At 38.3% G+C, this 15,513-nt stretch overlaps 1 long non-coding RNA gene across 1 annotated transcript in view; it reads right to left on the bottom strand.

Moving 5' to 3' along the window:
- The window catches only part of LOC108285140, a 30,681-nt gene extending 22,761 nt beyond the window's left edge, over positions 1 to 7,920 (bottom strand). The window contains exon 1 of the long non-coding RNA XR_001817468.2: positions 7,699 to 7,920. This is a non-coding gene — a long non-coding RNA (uncharacterized LOC108285140). The remainder of the gene's footprint in view (positions 1 to 7,698) is intronic.
- Positions 7,921 to 15,513: the final 7,593 nt, after the last annotated feature.

Here is a 15,513-nt window from a genome sequence, read left to right as displayed (position 1 = left end):
GAAGAACATGCAAGATTGTTGCATAGGCACACACGTGGCAGTGTGATCTGCTGCCTTCCTCCCCATCACCCACATCTAGAACTTCTCCCCATGCTATCTCTCCCCAACTCCCCTTTTGCATTCGTCAGGTTTCAGTAAAACACTGCATTACCAGTACAACTGGCTTAATATTTGCAAAACATACAAAATTACAAAATACAGGTGCATACAAAAATGCAAAATACAGGTATAAAAAATACCATAGGAAACATTTTCCCAATTATAAAACATATCAAAATATATAAACATGTACGAAACATTTTATTGGCCGCTGGTGCTTGGCTGCGGATCGTTGATGTCGCCATCTGAGGCAGCAGTTGGGGTTACCGGAGTTGGTTTTTTCATAAACATGGTGAGCTTTGTCTGAATTGTATGCTTCTTTTTTTCTTCATAAATTTCACGATATGGACGAAACACATCGTGCACCATCCGTTCAATCCTTGCAAATCGTTCGATGTTTGGGTCCATTGCTTCAAAATGTATAAGAAGTTTATTGGGAGGGGTTTGATGAAAAATATCCAAGACACAAAACACAAATTGCTGTACCAATCTGGGATAACAGTTGAAATGGTGCACGCGGAGATGGTAGTGCTGCCGGAAGCTGGTCCGCACTGTCGTACGCCCAGCTGGGCAACGTTTGCGCTGCCAGATGCGGAGCAGTCGTGGCTAGCGATTGTGGTCGTAAAGTCGAATGGTCGTAAGTTGCATAGGTCGTAAGTCGATCAATACCTGTACTTGACTTTCTCACTATATTCACATTCCTGCCTCAGCTCTTCAATACTTATGTCATGTTTTTTTTTTTTAAATCTGATGACAAGATTAGATATTAAGTTCTTATCGTCCCAGCCTCTAGCAAATCTACTGACTTGACTTGGAAAAGCTCAGGAATTCTGACTATCAGCTACAGGTATGAGCTTTGATGTAAAGATATTTTCTTTTTTTTTTTTTTTTTTGAGACAGAGTTTCGCTCTTGTTACCCAGGCTGGAGTGCAATGTCGCGATCTTGGCTCACCACAACCTCCACCTCCTGGGTTCAGGCAATTCTCCTGCCTCAGCCTCCTGAGTAGCTGGGATTACAGGCACATGCCACCATGCCCAGCTAATCTTTTGTAGTTTTAGTAGAGACGGGGTTTCACCATGTTGACCAGGATGGTCTCGATCTCTTGACCTCGTGATCCACCCACCTCGGCCTCCCAAAGTGCTGGGATTATAGGCGTGAGCCACCGTGCCCGGCTGTAAAGATATTTTCTATACCACTTAATAATTCTCTCTTGGCAATAAGCCCTGTAGTTAAGGGAAGATATTTAATCTAAAAATGTGCATGCTTAGTCATATGTCTACAATTGTTAAAGTACAATATATACAAGCTTAGATTTTCAGCTTTGACATGAAAGAACTTGGAAGCTGTCACTCTGTCCTTACAATAAGAAAAATCTGGAAAAACTGAAAATAAACAACTGTATGAGACCCATCAGAGAACTGAGGTTGCTAAGAAAACTACAGCAACAACATCTGGAGAAACACGTTCATCCAGAGACGCAGCCCAGAGGTGCTCACCTGGAGCAGAAGCTGCTGGAGCCCTAAGGGGTCGGGACACTGGCAGGGTCATTGGATGACCTGCGGGAGGCTAAGTGCCCAGCACGGTGCTGCAGCCTTAGGGGAGCTGACACCTTCCTCGGCTTTACCTCCAGAAACCCACCCTTCTCACAGTGAAAATCAGAGAAACATCCCCTCTTGGCCATTTCAGCGGGAGAGATAAAATCAATCATTGTAAAACACATTGCTTTTTCCATAAAAAAAAAAAAAGACCAACACTCTAGGGAAAAAGACACTGTCAGAACCGAATGCCCATAAGGGAAGGGTATTCCTCCAAAACCCACAACCAACAGCAGTGACGACTTCAAGGAAATAGATGAAGAGTATTGGAGCCATAGAAGGAAGAAAGGATAGAGGAGAGAAAAAAGCCATACCACTGGAGAGACAACTCATGAAAGTTAATCTCCAAGACACTGTCTCCTGAAACATTAAAATGTAAACAGAAGATTGTAGGACACTCCACTCCCCACACCTCCCCACCACACCCATAATATAATAAACAATGGATTACAGACAGATTCACTGCAAGGAACAAGCTCTATCTGAGAGATGAAGGGGCGAATTTTCCACGTGGCGTAACAATCCTCAAGGTGCGTCCATTGAGGGTAAAAATACGTGTGGCAAAACCTGATGGAACTGAAGAAAGAGATACACAAATCTACTGCTACAGTTGGAGACTTCAACACCCCACTTTTCTTAACTGATAGATTAAGCAGACAGAAAATCGGTGAAGATATGGTTGACCTGAAGAGCACTATCAATCAGCATGTACGAATTGACATACAATGAATACATTAGTAACAGTGGAGTACACCGTCTTTTCAAGTTCACATGAAACATTCACCAATATAGACCACATTCTAGTCTAAAAACCACTCCTTACCAAATGCAAAACAATAGAAACTAAACAAAATATGTCTTTGGAACACAGTGGAATAAACTAGAATCTATTGCTGAAATATAGCTGGAAAATCCTCCAAATATCTGACAATTAAACAATATATTTCTAAGTAAGTTACAAGTCAAATAAGTCTCAAGAAAAGTTAAAACACATTTTTGAATAAAGGAAAATGCATCTTATATAATGGATGAAGTGCAGTAGAAGTGGTACTTAGAGGGATTTTATAGGATTGGATGCATACTTAGAAAAAAAATCTAGAATCAATAAGGTAAGCTTCCACCTAAGAAATGAAGAAAGAACAATGTAAGCCAGCCATAGAAAAGACGTCACAAACACCAGAGCACAAGTCAGTGAAGCTGAAAACAGGGAAACTATGGGAAAAAAAAACTGACAACACAAAAAGCTGGTTAGTTCTCTGAAAAGACAAATAAAATTGATACAACTCAAGTCATGTTAACCAAGAAAAGGTTTTTTAAAAAAGGGAGGGACTAAGAAGGAAAACTTTATAAACACCAGAAGTTAAGTAAGACTTGCTTCTGATTCTATGGAGATTAAAATGATATTAAAGGAATACTATGCACAACTTTATATCATACATTTGATAATGTAGATGAAATGGATCTGTTCCCTAAAAGACACAAACTCCCAAAACCCACAAAGGGTAACGTATCTAACCTGAATAGTGGCATGTCTGTTAAAGAGGTGGAATCAATAATTAATAACATTTAAAAAAAATCAGTTCCAAAGGTTTCACGTTGAATTCTATGAAATATTTAAGGAAGAAGAAATACCAATTCCCTATAACCTCTTACAGAAACTAGCAGAGACAACCCTTTCTCTCTGGTTTTATGAGGCCAATTTCTATATGTTTTAGTGCTGACAGTTTATTACCCAGAATGATTTTTAAAGCTTATTTCTGTAATAAGCACATACTTTCTTTTTTGGGACAAAGGTTTTTTGCTCTGGTGCCCAGGGTGGAGTGCAGTGGCATGATCTTGGCTCACTGCAACCTCTGCCTCCGATGGGTTCAAGAGATCCTCATGCCTTAGGCTCCAGATCACCACATCTGGCCCATAATTTCTATCTATATAGAAATGTACATGAAAATGGCTTTAGTTCAAAGATATAATCGTCTACAACTGCACACAGCTCGTGTAGGGGAAATGAACACAGCCATTTGCTATCTTAATTTTCAGCTGGGTTGGATTCAATAAATCAGAAAGGAAGTCAATTTTATATTTTAAAGTTTTAATACCTGATGCACAACATGATTTTTTGATTTACATACTTTCTGTAGTTTTAAACATATTTCTACCTACAATTTCCTAATTTGTGGAAACATACTTCAAAATTAGTATGTTCAGTATTTAAAACGCAGGAGTTTACCACCGAGGGAAGGTCAACATAATTATTGTTAAAGTAATATGTAAACATCTGAAACATTTCAGCAGTAATTCAAGCCTATTCAGAAAGTTTACTTTTCATACTTTTATTGAGATTTCTAACCTATACTTAAGTATTAATTCCCTTCAATTTGCTGCTTTTTTCATAAGTGACGTGACATAATCTGTTGCCTGCTCTGATATTTCTAAGTACTTTCTTGTATCTGAAATATGTAACCCAACACTTTTTAATATACTTGGGAAATTAGATAAGTGTGCTAGCTCCATTTTATGGATAAGAAATAGAAGTTGGATGGGAGGAGGCTGAGGGCCAAAAAACAACTTATCAGGCCCTGTGCTTATTGCCAGGGTGATGAAATATTCTGTACCCCAAACCCCCATGACAAAATTTACCTACATAACAACCTATACTTGTACCCCTGAACTTAAAATAAAATTTAAACTTTTTTTTTAAAAGTCAAAAGAGTAAAAATAATTTGCTTAAGATAAAATGCAAACAGAACTCTTACTGTAGTACGTGAACACTGTGAATATACTTAGGAGGGATACTAATGGATTTTTTTAAAGAAAAGAATATTTTAAAAAATAAATTAATTTCAAAGTATCTCAGCCTTCTGTTCTAAAAACCATGGGGACAGGAAGCTCTGCTTTGGGAGTAAATTTTATTAAAATAGAACAAATTAGAACTAACTTTTGATTTTGAAAATGGAGATTTTTAGGAATATCACTGAGAGTATCCCCAAGAAAATATTTCATCAGCATGGGGGTGGTCCAGTGCTTGGACCAGATTTTTCCATATGATTTGGGCTTTTATAATCTCTTACTAACCATTACCACCAACATAAATCTTGTCTGCGGCACACAGAAGTCAACTAAGACAAGGACGATTTTCCAAAAGACTAATGGAAAGATCACACACATTATCATGAATTTGGATAATGTGTTCTCAATATAGTATGGTTTGGCTGTGTTCTCACACAAATGTCATCTCAAATTGTAATCACCATGTCTGGACAGAGGAACCTGGTGAGAGGTAATCGGATCATGGAGGCGGTTCCCCCATGCTGTACTAGTGACAGTGAGGATGCTCTCACAAGATCTGGTTGATAACCGTCTGGCATCTCCACTGTTTGCTCTCTTTTTCTGCAGCCTTGTGAAGAAGGTATTGGCTTCTTCTTCACCTTCTGCCATGACTGCAAGTTTCCTGAGGCCTCTCCAACCATGTGGAACTATGACTCTATTAAACTATTTTCTTTATAAATGTCCCTGTCTTGGGCAGCTTTTTATAGCAGTGTGAAAATGGACTAATGCATAATATAAAATATACCACAGCCTTAATGTGGGGAAAAATATGTAACCTCAACAGAGTTAAAATATACCCTGTGCTTAACCTATCAGCTTATCAGAGTTGGAGTGAGAAAATATGACCTTTCTTTCCCAGCCTAAGATCCACCTTCACAAATCCAGATTCCAGTTTGAGCACCCACTTGTCATTCAGTCTGTCCTTTGAGATTCCCATCCCCTCCGGAGAGACTCATTCTGATGCCCACCCCATTCCACCCTACGGGACCCCTAGCTCTCAACTCAGCCTCACAAACCCATCACCGTATGTGGGGGCCTTATAAGTAACAAGGCGGAGTTTTCTTCAAACACCAAGCAAAATGGTCCATCCATAACCTACCCATTGATGCAGGATTCTTAGAGATGGAGAAATGAGCTCCAGGGAGGTCATAAGATGTGGAGGAAGAAGCACAGAGCTAGGAGATTAGAGGCCTGGGCAGATTCCTGATCCCAGCGTTCACATGCCGCATACCACCAGGGAAGTCATTTAATCTCCCTTACCTTAGCCCACTCAGCCATAAACTGGAGGGAATATGTAAAAGAGGACTACAGTTATCACCAAATAAAATACTTTATGTGAAGCATCTATTACAGTGTGGTGTACATGGCAGCTGCCCGGTAAATTGAAGAAATGATTAGAATGAATGGATTTTACTCATGACGGGATCATTTAGTTCTCATACTGCCTCTGTGACTATGACTAAATCTGATGGTGATGTTTGCCTTTTACTTTGAGCACAAAGTCCCATTAACCTGCCCAGCGGCATGATAGTACTTACCCTTTTCCAGCCCTTCACCTCTGCAGGGACTTCTCATGTTAGTTGGCAGTGTGGGTGGCAGGTGTTCTTGCTTTCATCTTTTCTGTTGAAATATATGCACCCCCCATGCTCTAACACTTTACTTGATCATGTTTCCTGCCTACCCCCGAATAGTTGTCTGTGTGTTTATTGCTTTCCCAACCAGAGTGTATGTTTCATCAACAGCGGCTTTGTTTTTTGTTTTTTCTTTCCTCTGTAAGCTGGAGCAGTGTGCAGTGTGATGCATGTGCTCAGTGCAGGGCTGCTTAAATGACACAAGTCAATTCCCCTTACGCCGAAGAGGAAAAGGAGCTGTGTAAAAGGGCATGGCAGTAAACCTCTTTCCGAGCCCGTAGCTCATGCCTTTGTGTGTTTCAGCAAGAATGAAGAATATCAGTGAAGAGTTTCCACGTCACGCCTGCCTGAGCTATACTCTGAGTGTTTACAGAGTAGGGGCATCAAGACCAGTATAACGGGTAGGTTGACTGTGATAGAAAAGAGGCCTCAAATGCAATTTATTCAAATCTAAGAAATGGAATCTCATTCAGTTTCAGGCCTCATCAACAGCAGGGAGAACCACAAATCACAAACATCTTTTGCACTGAGTAAGGTGTTGCTGTGGGAACAGGGCTGCAGGCCATGTGGCCATCTTACTCATTTCTAGAGGAAGACAGGGGAGGAAGGTAAGAGAGTCCCAGCCAGGTAGGAGGGACTGTGATAAGATCCAAGGAAGACAGGGGGAGGTACTTCCACCAAGTGTCATGTCGGTAGCAAATGTAGTAAGAATTAAAATGTCACCATGTGAGCCACATTACCTCTGAGTAGAACATCATCTAGCAGAGTTTCCTTCCTATGATCATAGGCTGTGTTGAAATCAGAAAGATACAATAAAACATATTGGCCTAATAGAACATGTTATCATAAAACAAATATATGCTCTTCATTTAAACGAAGAGTCCTAAAAAATGAACAGGGCACAGATTCTAAGTGGCTAAGCTTACACCCGTGCTAAGATCACCAAAGCTCATAACTTCCAGGAGAGGAAAATCATGAGTCTCACAGCTTGGTAGGCTACCGTCTAAAAAGGCTGGCTTCAGGCGTATATATATTGATCTTTTTATGGTGGTAAAGCAACCCAAGTCATGGACCCTGTTGATACTGAAAATGTAATGACACCCAAAAAGTCTTCAGGTGACATCAGTAGGAAAAAGATTTGAATAAAATGACCAACCAGCAGATGTCAAGGGATAAGACCAAGACAATTCCTACCCTGACACAGGGACAATTAGGTGTTAAGTGGATGTCATTCCTTTTCTGTCCCGTTGATCTTTCCTGTTGACAAATACATTTTCAAAGGATGTTTTAATGTTTTTCTCAATAGGCTCTCTGTAATAAAACCCAAATGGGAAACAGTTTTCAGATATGCTAAAGGCAAGCAATTCTAGCATGTGATCCCATGTAAATTAATAGCAGCAAAAAAGAAGAAAAGAAATAAACCTTCCTTAACACCGCCATTCATTCATGTTTCCTCATATTTTCCTTAGTGCTTCAATCGAGTAGCAGTAGAAATACGATGATTTATGAATTCCGTGGGGTGAATTCTTGAAGTAATAACATTTACCACCATAAGTTCTCAGATTTCCTTTCCACACAGGAACTCTGAGAGCAAAGAAAACTCTCCCGGCCAGGCGTTTGATTGTATGGTTCTGGCAACGTGACCCTAATGCGAAGAAGTCCATACTTCAGTTTTGGTTTAGAATTCAGTGACAGTTTGACTGTGGGCTCAACCTCTTCTGCTTCTATTGCAATGTGAGTTACATGCTGAATTAATGAGCAAAAACATCAGGGCTTTGAGCCCGTTTTGTGATTTCCTAGTTCCCTTCATTTCATTTTCGCTGGTGTATTTTATTTTTGTATCTTGATCCAAAATTCATTTGCATGTGATTTTTGTGCACACTACGATCATCCTGAAGAACATGAACTTGTAAAACACTGGGAATCGATTACCCCCAGGAAATCCATCGACTTGGTGAGGTGTGTCCTTTACAGACAGTTACTATAAAATTCTCCTTTTCTAAAAGTCCTGTCATTAAACCCCACGATGGCTCTCTGTTGCTCACTGTGGATCTTTTGCCTCTCAGGAAGCATGAAGAGCACTTTCTGTTTCTTGCTGTGAGTTAATGCTATTTATATTTTAGAAATGCCAGATTCCTTCACAAGTCACTTGAGACTCAGTGGCAAGAATGAATTACCCTGAACTGTCTGTCTCTCTCCTGACAGGTCTGCCTGAAAGGCAGCTTGCCTGGAGCTGCATTCATTGTTATTTCACAATCTGAGAGCCAGCAAGAGACAGTTTTACAAATTTCTAACATAAGGCATAAAATGAAATTCAACAGAAACTAATCTTTTCTTTTTTAAAAAATTCTCTGGCTTTGACCAAATTAGTAGGGAATGACATACTTTGAATCATTTAGGGTACATACTATTGTATTCCTCTGCTATTTAATCTCATATTCATTGCTCCAGGGAGACGTATATTAAAATTTATTGGCAAACACATTCCCTTGATTTCCTTTGCTCTAAAATAAAATGATGAATTAAGACTTAGCACATACATTAGCATATTGTATTTGCAATAGTTTCCACTTTGCATGGACAAATAGTGATCTGTATCCTGTGGCAACCAATTATAATACACATGCTGATATTGTACAATTTTAAATTAGTAGAACAACTGAGGTGATTCTTTAAGCCAGCAAAAAAGGTTTATTTTCTAGATTAATGAAATAGGATAAAATCTGAAGTGAATGTTAATGTGCATTGTCTATGATATTGTCTATCAAATAATATCAAATCCATGTTCTTTATTCTAGAAATAAATCTACGGTGTTATGATTATTTCCCTAATAATTATGTAACTAATGAACTATTAATCCAAGACAATTGGCCCTGCATTTCTTCATGATGTTTTGCTCCCTGGGCAAGCCAAAGGTAAACAAATGCATGGCTGAGATGCCCAGGGTTCCCCAGGCTCCCTGGGGAATGTCAAAAATAAACAGATCTTCCCAAACATTAGCCCTGATCTCCTCCTTTTACATGGAAAGTTCATGTTTAAAGAGCGGGAATTTCCCACCCCAGCAATAGCTTCCGAATCAATAGTAACTGCGATTCTTGCCTCTATTTGAAATTTTAAAGTGAACTCTTCTCAGAATATTGTCCCCAATTAATAATGATAAAGTCCTATCAATAATAATGAATATTTATTTAGTTCTTTGACTTGTGTTACGTGTCATGTTAAGCACGATATTCATTATTTAATTGTCACAACAATCCCATGAGGTTGGCAGCTCCGTTTTACAAAGAGCAACAAGACAAAAAATTCTGGAAGTTTTTAGAGAGGTTACATCACTTATCATCACAACTGTGCAAATGGCTAATCTATGACTCAACGAAGATGTCTTTAACTCAGTGCCTGTGACTTTAGTACCACGTTTTTTATTAATCATCAGTCTTGTAATAAGAACAGCAATGATTTAATAAAGAAATTTCTGTTCAAATTCTCCTTTTAGGTACTTAGAGTGATAGTTTTCTTAATTACTTGCAGCCTCGTATTTCAATCTCATTCTTCTTTGCCAAACTTACCTTCTGCTAAACTAACTCCTATTGATTTCATTGTATATTTTTTCTCCTGTCCTCTATCATTAAATTATCGTTCAGCCTACAAACATTTCTTGCTAAATTCTTTAAAATATATACACTTCTAAGCAGCCTCTCCAGTCTCTCTGCAAGCAGCACTGTCTTCCCATTCTCTGCTCTGCAATCCCTGTAGTCTTTGCTCAACACAATTCTGATGTTGCCTGCTTGCTTGAAAGGCTCCATTGGTGTCCCATTGAACTTAGAATATCCACCAATAGGCCAGGTGCGGGGCTCACACCTGAAATCCCAGCACTATGAGAGGCTGAGGCGGGTGGATCACCTAGGTCAGGAGTGCTAGACCAGCCTGGCCAACATGATGAAACCCATCTCTACTAAAAATACAACAAAATTAACTGGGCACAGTGGCTCCTGTAATCTCAGCTACTCAGAAGGTGAAGCACGGGAATCCTTGAACCGGGAGGTAGAGATTGCAGTGAGCCGAGATCACACTGTTGTACTCCAGCCTGGGAAACAGAGCAAGAAACTCAGTCTCAAGAAAAAAAGAATAGATACCTACATATCTTAAGATGACCTGCGAGTCTTGTTGCAGTCTTCCCACCTAGAACCACCTAGAACCATCAGCCTTATTTCCTGATACTCCCTGAGAGCTATCTGTTTTCCAAACCCACTGGCTTCTACACAGCCCGGGAAGCCCATGTGCCTGCTATTTCTGCACTTCAGTGGTGCTCATTCCCTGTCTTCCGCTGCTCATCCTACTCAACCTGAGGATCTCGTTAAGTTGTCATTTCCCACCTTACCTCCCTAGATACTTTCAAATCCCTGTGATGAGGTCTGAGAGCCCCACGGCTCTTCGCAGTGTGTTTCACAGCAGTTCTACCGCCGTGTGAAGTCTGCCTCCTCTGCTGTGTGCTCCAGAGGAAACTGCCCTCGCCTTTCTCACTCCCAGACCTGATACATATCGTGTCTGCAGCAGGCACAAAGTAATTTTTAAATGAGTGCATACTACTCAAGAACGAGTTTTGGAGTTTTGAAGTCCTAAGAATTATGTGCTGCTAGATAGGTCCTTTTAAAGGTTCTACTATGAGGTTGTTACAGTTTGCTTCTTTTTTTCTATTCTTTTTCCCCCTTCTCCACTGTTTTCATATATTTTCTTGTACTTACTACTTTAATTGCTTCACTCAAGGTTCCTATGCAATACTACGGTTATTGACACACATTCAAAGCATTTTATATTTTGAATAATTGCTTTATTGACCTGCAGATTATTTATAAGTATTTTTCTTAAATTCCAAACATATGGAGTGTTTCTATTTATCTTTTTATTATGAACATTCAACTTAGATTTACTGTGATCAGTAAACATATCCTGTAAGAGTTAAATCTTCTGAAATCTATTTAACTTGATTTTTGTACTTAAAAATATTCAATAAAAAATGTGTTGCATGGCCTTGTACTCAGCAGTTACTGGGTACAGAAGTTTATAAAATCCACAAAGTTAAATTTTTTATTTCTCTAATTAAATTATTGTGTGATTTCTGTTGAAACTTTTTTCTATTGTGAATTTGCTTATTTCTCATGTAATGTTACTAGTATTAAATTTACATATATTTATTTTTTTGTCTCATTTTTCTTCAGATTGGCCAATGTAAGTTCATCTACATCTGAGTGCATGCTTTTTTCCTGTCTTATGCCATCTGCTGTTAAACTCATCCAATGGCTTACATTAGGTCTTGTATTTTTTTGTTTTTTCTAGAAATTCCATTTGTCTTATTTTATGAATTTTATCTATCTACTGAGCTTTTTTATTTTTATATTCACTGTGAGTGTATTTTCCTTTACACCCTCAAACTCAATGTTATGAGTGCTTTGAAATCCAGATCTGCTCATTTCCACAACTGGTTCATTCCTGCTGGTTCCTTAGTTTCATAGAGTGGATCACATTTTTCTGTTTCTATGTGAATCTGGTCATTTTTCAGTCTAGAAGTTGTACATTTTTATGCTAAAATTTGCAGATACCATGATTTTCAGATAATACTGTTTGGTGCACACAAGTTCAGAATTGTACAACTTTTCATGATTATACAAAATATGTTAGTTATTTAGTATTTTTAAATGACATTCTGCTCATAAGAATATTTGATACTCTGAAAATATCTCTATCTCACCCTTTTTCTTTGAAAGACATGACCTGTATTTTCTCTGTTATTCCTGAATTTATCAATTTACAGTGTCCTTATTCCCGTTTGTGTTGGTGAGAAGTCAGCTGTCACCTGTGACACTTTTTGAAGTCGTGAGTCTTTTCTTACTGGGTATAATGTGGATTTCTTTTGTGTTTCTCCTGCTTGGGTTGAAGTTTTTGAATGTGTGGTGCCTTTGAAGTTAGGAACAGTTCTCACGCCTCATTCCTTCCCATACGGCCTCTGTGCGTCCTCCTGTGTCTTTTTCACTTCATCTTCTTTGTCTGTTACACTTTCCTTCAAGTTCTCTACTTATTTATCTAATTTTGTCCCTTTAATTTCCTCCAATTTTCTTCCTGTCAATGATAATTTTTCTATTTCTGGGGTTCTAATAATCTTGTTGACTATGCTTTCAATGTCAATTGTTACGCTTTTCAGTTTTTAGCATTCAACTTGTTTCTTTTTCAATTCTGCTTAGTCCTTCTGTAAGTTAAGAAGAAAAGTGGGTCCCTATTTCAAATCTTTCTCTCTCTCTCTCTCTCTCTCTCTCTCTCTCTCCACACACACACACACATATCAGATTATATGTACTCCCCTGTCTTCCTCCACCCCCGATTCCTCTCAACTAAGTGAGTTATAATTCCTGAAAATGACGAAATAGACAGCCACAAGGGAATTTTGGGAGGTGGAAAGGGGGAGGCAAATTGATATGGGACCCCAGAACTGAAGAACAATACAGTGGAAAGATGCACAAAAGCTATTCAATGGTAGAATGATAGCATTTTCAACAGATGATGCTGGAACAATTGGACATCCATAAGGCAAAATTAGTGAACTTCATTACCTAAACTTCACACTCAAAAAAAAAAACTAACTCAAAATGTACTGCATGCATAAGTATAAAACTATAAAACTTTCCAAAAAATACACATAGATAGAGGACAATTTTCAGGAGCAAAGGTAGGCAAAGAGTTCTTATAACTGAAAGCAAAAGCATGAGCCATAAAGAAAACATTAATAACTTGGACTTCAGTAGAATTAAAATCCTTCTTTTTTTTTTTTTTTCTCTGAGACAGTCCATGTGAAGAGAATGAAAAGACAAGCTACAGCCTAGACAAAGTATTTTCAAACCACATAGCTGGCAAAGGGCAATGACTAGTAACTAGAATATATAAAGAACTCTCAAAATTCAACAGCAATGAAGAATCCAGTTTGAAAATGAACAAAGACAGGAAAGACAGACATACGGATGGCAAATAAACATGTGGAAATATTTGTAACATCACTAGCCATTAGAAAAATGCCCGTTAAGGCCACACGAGCTATCATTACAAATCTATTAGACCAACTAAAATTAAAAATAATGACAATACCAAATGCTGATGAGGAAGCACAAGAGCTGAATCACTCATACATTGTGGTCAGCCGTGTGAAGTGCCCAACCACTCTGAAATTGTCTTGCAATTTTTTATTTAAATTTAAATTTACCATAGGACCCAGTAACTTTACTCTTGGGTAGATATCCCAGACAAATGAAAACTTATTTTCACAGGTAAAACAGCATGCAAATGTACCCAGAAGCTTTATTTGTAGTAGCCATAAATTGAAAACCTCTCAGATGTATTTCGAGACATGAATAAACTTCCACATACATACCATGGGATACTGCTGAGCAGTGCAAAGCAACAACCTGGATATGTCTCTGGGGAATGATGCTGAAAAAGTGGAAAAAGCCAATTCCAAAATGTTGCATACTATATTATTGTAACAACTTTGAAACAACAACATTTTAGAAATGAAGAAGAGACTAGTGGTTGCTAAGGGTTAGGGATCCATGGGGAGATACAGGACGGGGTAGCTAAAAGGCAATATGAGGATGGTTGTGTTGATGGAACTATTCAGTATCTGGACTGTGGTGGGATGAAAAAATCTACAATGGGATAAAATTGTATAGAACCAAACACATCACATATGCAATTGAGTTCAAGTTAACCTTGACTACTCTGAATAAGATGGATGGATTCTATCAATGTCGATATCTTGGTTGTAATATTGACCATCATTTTGTAAAATGTTAACAATGGAGAAGGTATTTCTTACAACTGTATGTGAATCTACAATGATCACAATAAGTTTCCATTAAAAATACCAACACTATAACAGATTAAGCCAGAAGTATTTTACAGGAGGCATGTCTGCATTGGGAGCTCAGTTGTTCTGGACCCAAGAAATATACAGGAGGTGGAAATAGATGTGTACCCGACATCAGCCTGTAAACACACAAACTAACCTAAAAGGCTAAGAGCTTTATCCAAGCTCTGTTCAATCAGCCTCCAACCTTAGCTGGTATGCCATACACATTGTTCTAATTAGAGGGCCATTTCCTTTGCACAGATGTTTTCAATTTCAATAGACCACAGTGACGTACAGAGCAACAAAACAGTCCTTCTCATCTTCAGTGACTACATCTCTCCCCTAAGCCATAAGAGTTAAATCTTTGGACAGTTTTTATGAATGTATTATAAATACAAAACAATTCCAACAAAAAGATAACATATTGCGCTAGAAAAAAACTATTTTATCCTACAGACTAAATAGCCACTCATTTTGAATACACTTCTCGTAAAATAAAACCTAAGAACAGTAAGCACAAAAGGAGCAAAAACCCACTAAACTTTGGAAGTGAACCAATCAATTTTATAACATATACAAAAGGTAGGTCTTATTGACTGTTTTTTATTATAAAAGTGTGCATACAATTAAGAAATTTAGAGAAGAAAAAAGTGCAGAGAAGGAAATAAAACCCAATCACAGTTCTATCACGATAAACTAACTATTATGGTTATTGTGTTTTAGTTCCTTGAAGCACTGATTTTATTTATATATGGATGCATTTAATTGACGTACACCTACATATAGGACATGAATCATAAGCTCACACTTGATGAATGTTTGCAGACATTTATATCCATGACCCACATCATGATCCCAGACATTTCCAGGCTTCCTCATACCACCTCCCAGCTGAAGAACGCCCTCAACTCAAGGTGAATGCTATTCTGGCCTCCAGACGATAGAAGAGCTTCCTGTTTTAGAATTTCAAATAACTGGAATGTATGCTTTTGCGTCTGGCTATATTATTCCAAGATTAAGTAGGTGAGGGTCATTCAGTTGCACGTAACAGCAGTCTTTGTCCCCCACAGTGGCATATTTCATTGTGTTACTATATAGCAGTTTACTTGTTCTCCTACTGGTCATGGACACTTAAATTATTTCTACAGTGGAACTACTATAAACAGTGCTGCTTTAAATGTTATGTATGTTGGCAGCCATAAGCACGTACGTCTGCTGGGTGCACATCTGGAGGTGAGATTACTGAAGATGGTGCTGTGCGTATGCTGGGTTCTAGTTGAGGCTGCTCATTCATGGGCCCTCCAGTTGTTTCTTGTGCTCACTGACACTGGTTACTGTGTGTTCTTGTAATTTTAGTCAGGTCAGTAGTAACATATAATTTAAGCTAAAATAACAGCATATTGAATGTAGAATTGTGTGTCTTATGCTTTACAGTTAACACTACATTATTCCCATGAAATCCTAGTTTT

This window comes from Cebus imitator, unplaced genomic scaffold, assembly GCF_001604975.1.
Source record: "Cebus imitator isolate Cc_AM_T3 unplaced genomic scaffold, Cebus_imitator-1.0 Scaffold291, whole genome shotgun sequence".
In the NCBI taxonomy this organism is placed as follows: domain Eukaryota; kingdom Metazoa; phylum Chordata; class Mammalia; order Primates; family Cebidae; genus Cebus; species Cebus imitator.
Note: the sequence above shows the minus strand (reverse complement) of the source record. Positions and strands in the feature narration are given on the sequence as shown.